Source organism: Cucurbita maxima, unplaced genomic scaffold (assembly GCF_002738345.1).
Source record: "Cucurbita maxima cultivar Rimu unplaced genomic scaffold, Cmax_1.0 Cma_Scf00039, whole genome shotgun sequence".
In the NCBI taxonomy this organism is placed as follows: domain Eukaryota; kingdom Viridiplantae; phylum Streptophyta; class Magnoliopsida; order Cucurbitales; family Cucurbitaceae; genus Cucurbita; species Cucurbita maxima.
In genome coordinates this window covers 1,684,727-1,702,150 of record NW_019272055.1, presented here as the reverse complement: position 1 = coordinate 1,702,150, position 17,424 = coordinate 1,684,727, and the positions used below count along the sequence as shown (strand labels likewise).

Sequence of the window (17,424 nt, the reverse complement as noted above, 5' to 3'; positions counted from 1 at the left end):
GACTACTGCTTTCAAGACTCCTGCTAAAGTCAATAGTGCTTCCTTTGACTAGTCCTGCTTTCTTTCCTAAGCTTTCTTACTGAAAAACAGGCTTTGACAACCTCTGATGCTTACTTGATGGGAGAAATGGAAATGAGTTGGGATCAGACTCCTTTAGGGAGAATCTATCTTTAGAACATAAACGTGAGCTCGAAGGTGAGGAATGACATGGATGGATAAGGCATGATCGGAGAAAGGCCTCTCTTTCCTTTCAAGTTTAGAGTATGCAATACTAAGCTGTATACATAGACTTTAAGCCTTCCTTCACTCCTCTTATTAGAAAACTTTGTGATATGAACCAAAAGACATCAATTATACAATATACTTCAATGAAGATGTGAAGCAAAGATTATCACAATTATCAAAAGATGTTTCAATTCATGCCACATTGAAAAAGAATGAAGTTTGATTGTTATAAATTTTGGGTGGATTACATTTTAGACTAATTTAGAGTTATTGTATTTCATTCATGTATTTTAAGACTTTTTATTTACTTTAGGTTACAATTACATAATGGTTAATTATAACCATTAAATATGAATGTTACTGATTGTGTTAATATAACACATGCGGAAGAAATTTGGATCTTAGGCACTTTTAGAACATCAATTATAGTAAATAACTAGCATGTTCATAAGTATTAAAACTTAATGAATTTGAATACTAACCTTGTTGGGTTTTATGTCCTAAAACTCATAGTTTGTAAACAAAGACATATTCTATTTTCAATAAAGTTATTATTGATGTTTATTCAGTAAAGATTGTTATTGAATAAAGTGAACTTTACGATCATTAATCTAAATCAAATAAACTAAGAACACTCTGGCTATAGTATGATTACTTGAACTATATGTAGAGACATAAGAGTTGATCAAGTTCAAGTATATAGTCAAAATGATCTATAGTATAAGGATAAGGCTGAGTACCTTATTCTGGGGACACTATGGATGCGGCCCACTTTTGTATATGATATAAACAATGTGATCACTAAAATTGTACATGTGGAGACATGTGAGTGGGGGAGTCTTATGCAATGAGTATTGCATAAGATTGGACCATGAAGAAAATCACTCTCTCTATAATGCCGTTTACTGTTGAGACTGATTTTCTTTTCATTCGATGACCTAGGTAACTCGATCTTAATCCTGAGCTAACCATGAACTCCTGTTTATTTAAATATCCTTAGATTTGCATGGGTGAGAGTGGCTCGAGTTCGCCGACTCAATAGGCCTCCCATTTCAGGGGTAAGACTGGGTGAATAGCTGGGGACGTGGGATGCAAGATGGAATTCGCTCCTACCCACTTTTAGGGATAGAAGAGAGGTAGTTCCCTTAAGTACTGACTCCAGGTTTTGAACAAGGGGCCCCACCCACTCATTAGCCTGAGAGGGATTTGGTTTACTGGTTGGACCACAAACCAATTGTTCGTAAGAGGATCAGTGAGACATAAGGAACAAGAAGTAACTTCAGTGGTAAAACGGCTAATTGACCCAGTTCTAGTTACAAATAACTTGTAAATGATCAACTTACTAATTATGGTTATATCAAATGGACAAAAAATTATCTATAGTAAGGGGAGTGCAACTACTAGGTTATAGTCAAGTGTCCTAGTAGTTAACGAATGTTGGTTAACAAGGTTAATGAGTTTAACCAGTTAATCTTGGATCGTTGGAGCACATGATATATAGGTCCATTAGGTCCCTCTGCTAGCTCATATCGGACTAAACCATAGAACAGTGTGACGAGTGAGTTCGATGTGTTCGAATTCAAATTAGGGAATATGCGCTACATATATACGATATATTTAACTGCATTTTTGTTTTATTTACGAATTAAACAAAAAGAGAGAATTTGAGATATTTAAATAAGATTTAAATATCTTAATCAATTATGTGTCGGAATTGATTGGGATTGGAATTTGAATTAATATTAAATATTAATTAAATAGTTTAATTAATCAGTTAATATTACTTTAATTTGAAATTAATTATTCAAATTAATTGTTGAATTAAAATGAAGAAAGTCAAAATGTTGACTTCATTTAATAGAAAAATCCATGTTAGTGGAATTTTGAGATGTCAAAATTTGGTTTAACCATACTTGCATGGTTGCCAAATAAACCCCACAAGTTTGGGTGGAATTTTGAGTGTCAAAATTTGGTTAACTTAAACATGCATGCTTGCTACATAGTCCCAAACATTTGAGTGGAATTTGAGTGTCAAAATTTGGTGATCTCAAATTTGCATGAACATGCAAACATGACTCTTTAAATAGAGTGATCATGGTACATGAAAGGTCTTCTTCCTCGAAAAAGACCTTGAGAAAATTCTCACAAGCTCTCTCTTCATATATACTAAATCCCTCCCAAGTTTAGTCACTCACCAGATTCAACAATCCCGTTCTAGGGCCGGAGGATAGTGGAGAAGACACTAGTGGTGGTTCGAAACCGGTTCGTGAGGAAAAAGGAATTTGAACTACAAAAGGTTAGTATTCAAATTCATTAAGTTTTAATATTTATGAACATGCTAGTTATTTACTATAATTGATGTTCTAAAAGTGCCTAAGATCCAAATTGCTTCCGCATGTGTTATATTAACACCATCAATTGGTATCAGAGCCAGGTTTTAAGCACTTTTTTACATTAATTTGATCATGGTAGGTACCATTTCATGAATGAAATTTTGTGGTTGCTAAAGTGGATGATTTTGGTTTTGGCATTTTTTTTTTATACTTCCATTTGATACAATTATTGTAATAAGCCTAATGTGTATGGGCTTTAATGAATGAAGAAAGGTCAGTAATTTTTATGGAGTCATTAGAGTCCATTCTAGGTTGTAATTGTTCGAAAATGGAAGAGATAGCACATTCTAGGTTGTAATTGATCGAAAATGGAAGAGATAGCAAGCTGAACCGAAGAAGAAGATGGAAAAGGCATTTCGGGTGTTTTTTCTGCCTTTGAAGTTCGGTTCAACGATTTTAAGGGTTGGTTCGCCCAGTTCGTGATCCTTGGGAGCGGTTCAAGTTATTTTTAATTATTAATGTAATAATTTAGTTAATTGCTTGCTTTAAAATGCCAAAACCAACCCACTTTAGTGTGTTTAACTAATTATGCATTATGAATGTATGTTTTAATTAAATAGAAAATGTATATGCATAAAGTATGTCATATAGATTTAAAATCCCACCCTAGGCTAAGCATGTTTCATCTATTCCAAGTATGTTATAAGTGTTATAATGTATAGTATGCATGTTTAGGGTTCCATGAGTGATAGATATAAATTGTTATATTATTGCATGGAATGGATGATTATATAATTGTTATATAAAGCATGTTAGATGCATGTTATAGGTTATTCTCAACGTTTTAAAACGAGATAGACGTTAAAATCTATAATGAAGATAAGTGCATGCTCACTTAAGGTTCAGAACCAAGCACGATCAATTTTAATAGTTAAAATAGGTCGATGTCTTGTAAAATTGTGCTTACAAGAAAGCTCACCTGGCACGATCTTGTCTAAGGCTTGAGGTACTTAAGTTGATGGTTTACGGAACACCTACTATCTGAAGATCGGACTAGTACTTGAGCTTAGTTAGCCCAGTTTTATGAGCATGCTTGAGTGATGTATGTTTTGGAAAAATCACCTAGACTTGGGTTATATTTAATTAGCCGAAATATACCTAAGTAATGAGTATACCCAACTGTCTAAAATACTTAGTGGGAGGAAAAAGGTATATGAGATACATCATTTTTCTTTTCATGCTCTCTGAAAAATTCACATCGTGAGATTCATGCTCGGCCTCGTGTCGCCCTGGGAGCGTCATCCATTCGGAAGGTATTTGCATGAGTCAATAACAAGGAGAATAGAGAAAGTATTTATAGTAAGTGGAAGAAGGAAGTATATCAACACGTCTTATGGTCTCTACCACTAGGTTGCACCGTGAGATTCCCATGTTCTGCCTGCATGTTGCCCTAGAGCAACTACCCATTCGGAGGGTGGGAGTCGAAACAACGGAAACTCCAGAAATGGATAGAATTTCTTAGGTCCATTCCCAAATTTGGCTTTGTCATTCGATAGCGTTGTTGGGACCGATCTATGAGGTCTGAAATTGGTGGGTCACACTTGCGAAGAATTACTAAGAGTTAGTATATTCTTGACAAAAATAGCGATAACTAAAACACTATAGGACCAAGAGTTATTCTGAGATTAGTGTTTAAGTCAAGAATGTCTTGGTTTAGTGAATGAGTGATTGACTACCCCTCGGTAGCAGTTACTCTAACTCACTAAAGTATCGTTGCAAATTAATAATTTTTTTGGGTACATTATTACATTTGCTAAAACTGATTGAATTAAACAGGATTAAGTCAAATCACTAATAAAATCCTTGTTCTAAATTGAGTCACTCCACAATCTAACTTGATCAAGGCTTGATTGAATGGCTCGGGTGCAATTCTACCACAAGAATTGCTTGAAACTTAGAAATGGCAAATATGACACTCAGATTTCTAAGGGAAACGTCTCAATTTGAGATCTAAATTACATTCATCAACGAATCTGATCTTTACATAACATATTGTGGGTATTTATAGTCTCCCAACAAAAGACGTTTGTGGCCGGGATTCAATCCCGATCCCCTTTAATCTCCACAAATGACGAAGTCAATTTTGACCAATTGACCATTGCAAAATGAAAACAAAAAAATAATAAAATCTTTCAACAAATGTTGATAAGTTTGAGTGGCTAAAGAAATAAACTTGAAATCTATTAGGCTTCACTCGTGTCCTTCGTCAATTGTATCAGCTTTTAATTCTACAAATGATTCTTATCATCTTCCCCCTCTTCAAAAGGATTCGTCTTTCGTCAATTGTATCAGCTTCTAATTCTACAAATGTTCTTCGTCAATTGTATCAGCTTCTAATTCTACAAATGATTCTTATCATCTTCTCCCTCTTCAAAAGGATTCTTCCTCGAATCAGAAAAATCATCACCTACATCAAAAGGACTTAAGTTAGCAACCTTCCCCCTCTTCAAAAGGATTCGTCCTCGAATCAGAAAAATCATCAGGACTTAAGTCAGCAACCTTCCCCCTCTTCAAAAGGATTCGTCCTCGAATCAAAAAAATTATCACCTACATCAAAAGGACTTAAGTCAGCAACCTTCCCCCTCTTCAAAAGGATTCGTCCTCGAATCAGAAAAATCATCACCTACATCAAAAGGACTTAAGTCAGCAACCTTTAAAAAGACTTAAGTCAGCAACCTTCCCCCTCTTCAAAAGGATTCATCCTGGAATCAGATTCAACCTCCTCAAATCAAAAAAATCATCACCCACATCAAATGGACTTAAGTCAGCAACCTTCCCCCTCTTCAAAAGGATTCGTCCTTGAATCAGAAAAATCAGACTTAAGTCAGCAACCTTCCCCCTCTTCAAAAGGATTCGTCCTCGACTCAGCAACCTTCCCACTCTTCAAAAGGATTCGTCCTCGAATGATTCATCCTCAAATCAGAAAACTCAGACTTAAGTCAGCAACCTTCCCCCTCTTCAAAAGAATTTGTCCTTGAATCAGAAAAATCATCACCTACGACTTAAGTCAGCAACATTGAAAGTAGAAAGTACTAAAAAGTCTCCGAGAATCGCTCCTTGCGAAAATGTATCCAAACCCAGTCACCAAGTTTAAAAATGATTTCCTTCCGTCCTTTGTTAATCCTTGAAGCAACTTTGAAATTTTGGGTCTCAATTCTATCCTTCACCTCCTTGTGCAATGTTTTGATCAAGTCTGCCTTACTTGTGGCTGCGTAACTCACAAACATATTAGAAGGAATAGGAAACAAATCAAGAAGTGTAAATGGATTAAATCCATAAACAACTTCAAAAGGAGAACAATGAGTTGTACTAAGAATTTCTATATTATATGCAAACTCTACAAATGGCAAACATTCATCTCAAGACTTAATATTCTAAGAAATAATAGCCCTAAGCAATGCTTCTAATGTTCTATTAACCATCTCAGTTTGTCCATCCGTCAGAGGATGACATGTAGTTGAAAACAACAATTTGGTACCAAACTTACCCCACAATACTTTCCAAAATTGATTTAGAAATTTAGAATCCCTATCACTAACAATTATACTAGGGATTCCATGTAATCTTACTACTTCCTTAAAAAATAAGTCAGCAACATGTTTTGCATCGTCCGTCTTGTTACATGCAATAAAATGAGTCATCTTACTAAATCTGTCTACCACAACAAAAATACTATCTTTACCCTTTTTAGTGTGCAGTAAACCAAGAACCAAATCCATAGATATATTAGTCCAAGGTTCATTAGGTACATTCAAAGTGTTCATGCAACATATTAACCACCTCAGTTAGTCCATCCGTCTGAGGATGACATGTAGTTGAAAACAACAATTTGGTACCCAATTTACCCCACAATACTTTCCAAAAGTGACTTAGAAATTTAGCATCCCTATCACTAACAATTATTCTAGGGATTCCATGTAATCTTACTACTTCCCTAAAAAATAAGTCAACAACATGTTTTGCATGCAATAAAATGAGTCATCTTACTAAATCTGTCTACCACAACAAATATACTATCTTTACCCTTTTTAGTGTGCAGTAAACCAAGAACCAAATCCATAGATATATTAGTCCAAGGTTCATTAGGTACATTCAAAGTGTTCATGCAACATATTAACCACCTCAGTTAGTCCATCCGTCTGAGGATGACATGTAGTTGAAAACAACAATTTGGTACCCAATTTACCCCACAATACTTTCCAAAAGTGACTTAGAAATTTAGCATCCCTATCACTAACAATTATTCTAGGGATTCCATGTAATCTTACTACTTCCCTAAAAAATAAGTCAACAACATGTTTTGCATGCAATAAAATGAGTCATCTTACTAAATCTGTCTAGCACAACAAAAATACTATCTTTACCCTCTTTAGTGTGCGGTAAACCAAGAATAAAATCAATAAATATATTAGTCCAAGGTTCATTAGGTACAATCAAAGGAGTGTACAGTCCATTTGGTTGTGACCTAGATTTAGCTTCATTGCATTTAAAGCATTGACTACAAAATTTGTGAACATCATGCTTCATTTTTGGCCAAAAGAAGTGTTCATGAAACATATTAACCACCTCAGTTTGTCCATACGTCTGAGGATGACATGTCGTTGAAAACAACAATTTGGTACCCAATTTACCCCACAATACTTTCCAAAAGTGACTTAGAAATTTAGCATCCCTATCGCTAACAATTATTCTAGGGATTCCATGTAATCTTACTACATTCCTAAAAAATAAGTCAGCAACATGGTTTGAATCGTTCATCTTGTTACATGCAATAAAAGTAGTCATCTTACTAAATCTGTCTAGCACAACAAAAATGTTATCTTTACCCTTTTTAGTGTGCGGTAAACCAAGAACAAAATCCATAAATATATTAGTCCAAGGTTCATTAAGTAGTTTCAAAGGAGTGTACAGTCCATTTGTTTGTGACCTAGATTTAGCTTCTTTGCATTTAAAACATTGACTACAAAATTTGTGAACATCATTGTTCATTTTCGGCCAAAAGAAGTGTTCATGCAACATATTAACCACCTCAGTTGATCCATCCGTCTGAGGATGACATGTAGTTGAAAATAACAATTTGGTACCCAATTCACCCCACAATACTTTCCAAAAGTAACTTAGAAATTTAGCATCCCTATCACTAACAATTATTCTAGGGATTCCATGTAATCTTACTACTTCCCTAAAAAATAAGTGAGCAACATGTTTTGCATCGTCCGTCTTGTTACATGCATTAAAAGAAGGCATCTTACTAAATCTGTCTAGCACAAAAAAAATATTATCTTTACCCTCTTTAGTGTGCGGTAAACCAAGAACAAAATCCATAGATATATTAGTCCAAGGTTCAGTAGGTACATTCAAAGGAGTGTACAGTGTTTGGTTGTGACCTAGATTTAGCTTCTTTGCATTTAAAACATTGACCTCAAAATTTGTGAACATCATGCTTCATTTTCGGCAAAAAGAAGTGTTCATGCAACATATTAACCACCTCAATTGGTCCATCCGTCTGAGGATGACATGTAGTTGAAAACAACAATTTGGTACCCAATTTATCCCACAATACTTTCCAAAAGTGACTTAGAAATTTAGCATCCCTATCACTAACAATTATTCTAGGGATTCCATGTAATCTTACTACTTCCCTAAAAAATAAGTCAGCAACATGTTTTGCATCGTCCGTCTTGTTACATGCAATAAAATGAGTCATCTTACTAAATTTGTCTAGCACAACAAAAATACTATCTTTACCCTCTTTAGTGTGCGGTAAACCAAGAACAGAATCAATTGATATATTAGACCAAGGTTCATTAGGTATATTCAAAGGAGTGTACAGTCTTTGGTTGTGACCAAGATTTAGCTTCTTTGCATTTAAAACATTGACTACAAAATTTGTGAACATCATGCTTCATTTTCGGCCAAAAGAAGTGTTCATGCAACATATTAACCACCTCAGTTGGTCCAAGCGTCTGAGGATGACATGTAGTTGAAAACAACAATTTCGTACCCAATTACCCCACAATACTTTCCAAATGTGACTTAGAAATTTAGCATCCCTTTCATTAACAATTATTCTAGGGATTCCATGTAATCTTACTACTTCCCTAAAAAATAAGTCAGCTACATGTTTTGCATCGTGCGTCTTGTTACATGCAATAAAATGAGTCATCTTACTAAATCTGTCTACCACAACAAAAATACTATCTTTACCCTTTTTAGTGTGCGGTAAACCAAGAACAAAATTCATAGATATATTAGTCCGAGGTTCATTAGGTACATTCAAAGGAGTGTACAGTTCATTTGGTTGTGACCTAGATTTAGCTTCATTGCATTTAAAACATTGACTACAAAATTTGTGAACATCATGGTTCATTTTCGGCCAAAAGAAGTGTTCATGCAACAAATTAACCACCTCAGTTGGTCCATCCGTCTGAGGATGACATGTAGTTGAAAACAACAATTTAGTACCCAATTTACCCCACAATACTTTCCGAATGTGACTTAGAAATTTAGCATCCCTTTCACTAACAATTATTCTAGGGATTCCATGTAATCTTACTACTTCCCCAAAAAATAAGTCAGCAACATGTTTTGCATCGTCCGTCTTGTTACATGCAATAAAATGAGCCATCATACTAAATCTGTCTACCACAACAAAAATACTATCTTTACCCTTTTTAGTGTGCGGTAAACCAAGAACAAAATCCATAGATATATTAGTCCAAGGTTCATTAGGTAAATTCAAAGGAGTGTACAGTCCATTTGGTTGTGACCTAGATTTAGCTTCTTTGCATTGAAAACATTGACTACAAAATTTGTGAAACTTATGCTTCATTTTCGGCCAAAAGAAGTGTTCATGCAACATATTAACCACCTCAGTTTGTCCATCCGTCTGAGGATGATATGTAGTTGAAAACAACAATTTGGTACCCAATTTACCCCACAATGCTTTCCAAAAGTGACTTAGAAATTTAGCATCCCTATCACTAACAATTATTCTAAGGATTCCATGTAATCGTACTACTTTCCTAAAAAATAAGTCAGCAACATGTTTTGCATCATCTGTCTTGTTACATGCAATAAAAAGAGTCATCTTATTAAATTTGTCTACCACAACAAAAATACTATCTTTACCCTTTTTAGTGTGCGGTAAACCAGAAACAAAATCCATAGATATATTAGTCCAAGTTTCATTAGCTACATTCAAAGGAGTGTAGAATCCATTTGGTTGTGACCTAGATTTAACTTCTTTGCATTTAAAGCATTGACTACAAAATTTATGAACACCATGCTTCATTTTTGGCCAAAAGAAGTGTTCGTGCAACATATTATAAATTTTATTATTCCCAAAATGTCCCATTAGGCCACCACCATGTGCTTCTTTATCAAGAAAAACTCCCATAAAGCATTTAGGTATACAAAGCTTACTTTTCTTGAATAAGAATTCATGAAACCTATAATAATCATCTACAGCTATTTTTGTAAGACAAGATGCATAAATAATTCCAAAGTTGTGGTCATCTCGATATAATTCTTTAATATGCTCAAATCCAAGAATTTTTGAACTGAGAGAAGTAAAAATATTGTACCTTCTAGATAATGCATCAGTTACCACATTATCCTTACCTTGCTTATATTTGATGACATACGGAAATGTTTCAATAAACTCCACCCACTTTGCATGCCTACGGTTCAGTTTTGGTTTGACCCTTAAGATACTTCAAGCTTTCATGATCAGAGTGGATCACAAATTCTCTAGGCCATAAGTAGTGTTGCCACACCTGCAATGTGCAAACTAAGGCAAATTCCTGCAATGTTCAATGCTACCCCATTTAGTTTTTCACTAAAATACATTACTCTCTTCAAGATTGCCGTTTAGAAAGGTTGTCTTAACATTCATTTGCCAAATTTCATAAATAGCAATAGACAAGAGTATTCTAATCGATTTAAGCATAGCAACAGGAGAGAAGGTTTCTTCATAGTCCACCCCCTCTCTTTGGGTATAACCCTTTGCTACAAGTCGAGCTTTAAAGGTTTGTACCTTACCGGTTTGGTCTCGTTTTCTCTTATAGATCCATTTGCAACCAATAGGTTTTACCCCATCTTGTTGATCTTCATTTCATGATCAGAGTGGATCACAAATTCTCAAGGCCATAAATAGTGTTGCTACACCTGCAATGTGCGAACTAAAGCAAACAATTCTTTATCATAGGTAGGATAGTTCAATGCTGCCCCATTTAGTTTTTCACTAAAATACATTACGGGTTTGCTATCTTGCATCAAAACAGCACCTATGTCCAAACCACTTGCATCACACTCAATTTCAAAAGTTTTATCAAAGTTAGGCAAGACAAGTAATGGTGCATTGGTTAATTTATTCTTAAACTCATTAAATGCATTCTCTTGCATATCTCCCCATTTAAAAACAACATGCTTTTTCACCAAGTCATTCAATAGTGCCCCATTTAGTTTTTCACTAAAATACATTACGGGTTTGCCATCTTGCATCAAAACAGCAGCTATGCCCAAACCACTTGCATCACACTCAATTTCAAAAGTTTTATCAAAGTTAGGCAAGACAAGTAATCGTGCATTGGTTAATTTATTCTTAAGTTCATTAAATGCATTCTCTTGCATATCTCCCCATTTAAAAACAACATTCTTTTTCACCAAGTCATTCAATAGTGCAGCTATGGTGCTAAAATTTTATAAATCTCCTATAGACGCTAGCTAACCCAAGAAAACTACGAACGTCACTTGCATTTTGTGGTGTTGGCCAATCCCTGATTGCTTTAACTTTCTCTTCATCTACATCTACTCCATTTTTACCAACTATGAAGCAAAGGAAGTTAACTTTTTCCATGAAAAAACTACACTTAATAAAATTAGCATAAAGTTTCTCTTTTCTAAGTGTAATAAAAAATAACTTAACATGCTCCACATGCTCATGCAAGGTCTTTGAATAAATTAAAATATCATCAAAATACACAACATGCTTTCCTAAATATTCTCTCAAAACATAATTCATTAGGCGCATTGTATTAAGAGCTTTAGTTAACCCAAAAAGCATAACAAGCCATTCATACAATCCAAACTTAGTTTTGAACGCGATTTTCCATTCGTCTCCTACATGCATTCTAATTTGATGATATCCAGATTTCAAGTCAATCTTTGTAAATAAACATGAACCATGCAATTCATCAAGCATATCGTCTAGATCCAGATTTCAAGTCAATCTTTGTAAATAAACATGAACCATGCAATTCATCAAGCATATCGTCTAGCCTAGGAATAGGATGTCATCTTTGTAAATAAACATGAACCATGCAATTCATCAAGCATATCGTCTAGCCTAGGAATAGGATGTCAGTATTTTACCGTGATTTTGTTGATGGCTCTATAATCCACGCACATGCGCCACATTCCATCTTTCTTCGACACCAATAAGATTGGTACAGAACATGGACTCAAACTCTCTCGTATATAGCCCTTCTCCATAAGCTCCTCTACTTTGCCTTCGAATTTCTTTAGTCTCAGTTGGGTTGGCTCTATAAGTAGGCTTATCAGGAATTATCGCCTCTGGAATAAAGTCTATTTTATGTTCAATACCTCTAATTAGAGGTAGTCCTTTAGGGAATTCATCTTGGAATACGTCATCAAATTCCTGTAAAAGAGATTGAAACATACTAGGCAAAGACAAATTATTATCGTTAGAGACCAAACATCCTTCCTTATACATAAGTACAAAGATGGTTTTTTGTGAGAACATTGCCCTTCTAACCTCTCCAACTCTAGCCAAACAACTCACATTCTTTCCTTTTTCTCCAATTTCATTCTTTTTTTCACTATGGTTTTCTCGTTGACTTTTCTCTATTTTTTCACCCAACTCTTTTTTCTCAAACTCTTTCTTTTTTTCTTCCAACTTTAATTGATCAGCAAATACATTTGTAGAACTCAAAGGCACGAGAGTGGTTTTTCTACCATCTTTTACACAAGAATACCGATTCAAATAGCCATCATACATAACCCTTCTGTCAAATTGCCATGGTCGGCCAAGAAATATGTCTCTAGCATGCATTGGTAAAACGTCACAAAGAACTTCATCTTTATATTTTCCTCAAGTAAAAGATATTAAAGCTTGAGAAGTTACCTTCATTGTTCCACTGTCATTGAGCCATTGAAGCTTGTAAGGTTTAGGATGGTGTTGGGTTGGAATTAGCAACCTTTTGATCAGCATTCTACTTACGACATTGGTGCAGCTTCCACTATCAATTTACAAGACTACAAGGAGTCCCCTTAACTAAACACCTTGTGTGAAATAGGTTGTCTCTTTGATCAACATCATTCTTTGTAACTTGAGTTTTAAGAAGTCTTCTGGTTACAAGTATCAAACGACTCCCATCTTCTAGCTCCTCCTCATGCTCCTGGATTTCCTCTTCAAATAGCTCATCATGGTCACTTTCCTCACTATCTGTGACAACTTGTCCATTCTTGATGATCATGACTCTCTTGTTAGGACAATCACGACTAAGATGACCAATACCTTGACATTTCCAACATTTGATGTCTCTATTTCTTTCTCGAATCTCCTTATATTCCTCCGCTTTCTCTTTACCCTTGGAGGTCTCAACTTTGTTCTTTTTGTCAAGATCATACTTGCCTCCAACTTTGGAATCTATCTTTTCAATATTTGCATTCTTTTTCCAAGTGTTGAAAGTAGTAGACTTTGAAATACCATACCTCTTGGAGTTCTCCTTCTCCCAAGCTAGTTGCCCTTCGATTTTGACAGCAAGGTGTAACAATTCTTGCATATCAAAGTACGCTTGCCTATCCACTTGATGAGCAAGTTGTCGATTTAACCCACCAAGAAATCTAGCCATTGTATCTTCCTCATCTTCATCAATACATGCTCTATTCATAAGGGTCTCCATTTCTTTATAATATTCTTCAACACTTTTGGATCCCTGTTTTAAAGTGTAGAGTTTTTGCTGGAGTACTCGAGAATAATGCTTAGGAATGTACCTTTTTCTCATTAATGTCTTTAATTCCTCCCACGTTTCAATTGGTTCTTCATAATTTCTCCTCCACTCTGATTTCAAAGATGTCCACCATATAATGGCGTAATCACAAAATTCAGCCACAACAAGCTTCAACTTTCTTTCTTCACTGAAATTGTTGCAATCGAAGACATGCTCAATTTTTCTCTCATATTGCAAATACTCCTCTAGATCAGATTTCCCATAGAAAGTTGGAATTTTTAGTTTTACTCCCCCGACTCCTTTTTCTTTTTCTCTCTCATACTGGTACTCCCTCTCAATTTTTTTTTATGCTAAAATTTCTCTACCCCTTCTTCTGACTCTTCCTCTCCTTCGACCGACATCTCTCCCTCCCCTAGGACTATGTCCCTCTAAAAGGGTGACATTGTCATCTTCTTCATTTTCAACTCCTTCATTCAAGAGTACTTCCCTCCCTTGAAGATTACCTAAGGCTATTTCAATTCGTTCCATCTGGTCTGTCAATGTACTAATAACTTGATTCAAACGAGTAATTGTTCCGATCTGTGCTTCTCTCCACCTAGCTTCATTGATCCCCTCCATTTCCTCCATCTTGGTTCATGATTGTATAAACAGTAGTGGAATATGTTTAGGACCTCACACACTCAACTCACTGATTTTACACTCAGGGACACTCGTGTTCATACACACAAAGGTAGGCTGTTTGGGAAAGTGACTAAATTATGATCAAGGTAGGCTAATATATCAGTAAAACAATTCTGATAGTAGCAAGCTATTCAAGGCAATCAAGATAAGTTAATTATGAAATAACAACAAAATAAAACAAGACGTGAACAAAAAAAATAAGGGACACGAAGATACTTTTGGATATAATTGCACACTGAAAGAAAAAAATTCCAAAAAGAAAGGACGTGAAGATTTTAAGAACGATCTAACTCTCATTTTTACAGAATTCGGGAAATTTAGAAGTTATCTTCAAGCGTAGATTATGAGGAAAAGAAAAAAAATATATATATATATATCAAACACAACGATTCTAGATTTAGATGGATGAAGAAAAAGATGTGAATTGAAGTTTATCTGATCTTCAAATAAACATCCAAATGATCTAAAAAAAATGAGAAATATCCTTTATAATCACAATCGTAAGAACAAATATCATAAAAAAAAAAAAAAAAAATTGAAGATCTCAACGTGATCTTTAAGAATAAAATGAGAAAAAAGTGAAAATTTAATGAATAATGGTTGAAATGACAGCAAGAAAATAAATGGACAAATTTAAAGAAAAGATAAACAAGAGCAAAAATGAAAGATAAAATCAATTCTAGAGTCAATCCTCAGACTAACGAGCTTTTATTTTAGCAAGAACCCTTGAATCAAAGTAATTAACACCTCCTTGTGCGAAATTTGGATCAACCAAGAGATAAGGCTAGAATTAGATTACCTCTTACGATCGAAGATCTAGAAGCAAGATTTGGAACCTTGTTCTAAATTGAGTCACTCCACAATCTAACTTGATCAAGGCTTGATTGAATGGCTCGGGTGCAATTCTACCACAAGAATTGCTTGAAACTTAGAAATGGTAAATATGATGCTCGAATTTCTAAGGGAAACGTCTCAATTTGAGATCTGAATTAGATTCATCAACGAATCTGATTTATACATAACATATTGTGGGTATTTATAGTCTCCTGACAAAAGATGTTTGTGGCCGGGATTCAATCCCGATCCCCTTTAATCTCCACACATGACGAAGTCAATTTTGACCAATTGACCATTGCAAAATGAAAACAAAAAAACAATAAAATTTTTCAACAAATGCTGATATGTTTGAGTGGCTAAAGAAATAAACTTGAAATCTATTAGGTTGTACCCTGCTGTTGACATTTTTAATGTTTTCCAACTTCAACCATGAAAATATTCGTCAATTGTATCAGCTTCTAATTCTACAAATGATGGTTATGTTTGTTGAATCTTCTTCGCCTTGGATCGTGTAATGGGTCCAGTTGGAACATTTGGAACACCGTGATTCTTATCAATAGACGTTTGTTGAATCTTCTTCGCCTTGGATTGTGTAATAGGTCCAGTTGGAACATTTGGAACACCGTGATTCATATCAATAGACTTGAACATATGAGCGCGAAAGGAATGAAGAGGCTGGCTACGAAAGGAGTTTTAGAATGTGTAATAGGTCCAGTTGGAACATTTGGAACACCGTGATTCTTATCAATAGACTTGAACATATGAGCGCAAAAAGAATGAAGAGGCTGGCTGCGAAAGAAGTTTTAGAATGTCTGAAATCTATTGATGTGGGTTGTTGTGTGAACTACGTTATGAGCAAGCAGAAATGAGTTAGCTTCACAAGGACCGTCAAAGAATTGAAGAAAGTGCGGTTGGAAATGGAACCACCATATGCAGAATCCAAGGTTCAACCAGATGGAAGAAGGAGGTTTAAGGCTCGGTTAGTAGTTAAAGAATATTCACAAAGAAAAGGCATTAATTATGCTGAGATCTTTTCTCCAGTGGTGAAATTAACTACTATCCGAATTCTGCTGAGTATTGCTGCATCGGAGAATTTGCACCTTGAGAAAATGGATGTAAAAACTGCGTTTTTACATGGAGATCTAGATGAGGAGATTTACATGCAACAACCAGAAGGGTTTGCAGCTCCAGGCAAGGAGTACATGGTGTGTAAGCTCAAGAAGAGTTGTATGAACTGAAACAAGCACCGAGACAATGGTACAAGAAGTTTGACTCCATGTGCAAGAGTGGTTTCCACATGAGTGAAAAGGATCAGTGTTGCTACCTCAAGAAATACACTGATTCTTATGTGTTTCTACTCCTGTATGTGGATGATTTACTAATTGCTGGATCAAGTATGAGGGAGATAAACCACCTAAAGGCAAGCTTGTCTTCAGTATTTGAGATGAAAGATTTAGGTGCAGCGAAGCAGATTCTTGGGATGAGGATTTCTCGAGATAGATCTGCTGGCACATTAAATCTATCCCAAGAGCAGTACATTGAGAAGGTGTTGTCCAAATTCAAGATGAATAACGCTAAACCCAGAACTACCCCCTTGGCAAATCATATTAAATTGTCAAAGGGGCAATCTCCCAAGACAGTTAAGAAACGTGAGCACATGGCATCAGTTTCGTACGCTTCTTGGAAGTTTGATGTATGCTATGGTCTGCACTAGACCTGTCATAACACATGCAGTGGGAGTTGTTAGCAAGTACATGGAAAATCCAGGGAAGGAACATTGGGAAGCTGTGAAGTGGCTTCTGAGATATCTGAGAGGTACATCCAATACTTCACTTTGTTATGGCAATGGAAAAGTAGTTCTGCAAGGTTTTGTGGATTCTGATCTGAGTGGGATGTAGACTCCAGCAAGAGCACATCTGGATATATCTACACTATAGATGGAACAACAGTGAGTTGGATGTCCAAGCTTCAAAAATGCATTGCTCTTTCATCTACTGAATCTGAGTATGTGGCCATAGTTGAAGATGGAAAGGAGATGATATGGATGACAGACTATCTAGAAGAATTAGGCCGGAAGCTGTGCAAGAAGATCCTTTATACATATAGTCGGAGTGCCATATAGTTGGTGAAAAATCCATCTATCATTCAAGGACAGAACACATTAGAAGACGATACCATTTCACTCGCAGGTTAGTGGAGCCTGCTGCTTATTTATAGTTTGGTCAACGGTTATACCAGGTAAAGCTATATCCAGTAAAGCTATATTTGGTAAAGCTATGTCCGGTAAAGCTATATATGGTAAATAGTTATAT

General features: G+C 35.4%; 1 pseudogene; it reads right to left on the bottom strand.

The window, feature by feature from the left end:
- Positions 1 to 5,857: 5,857 nt before the first annotated feature.
- On the bottom strand, positions 5,858 to 14,221 carry LOC111469269 (annotated as a pseudogene).
- Between the last annotated feature and the right edge of the window lie 3,203 nt (positions 14,222 to 17,424).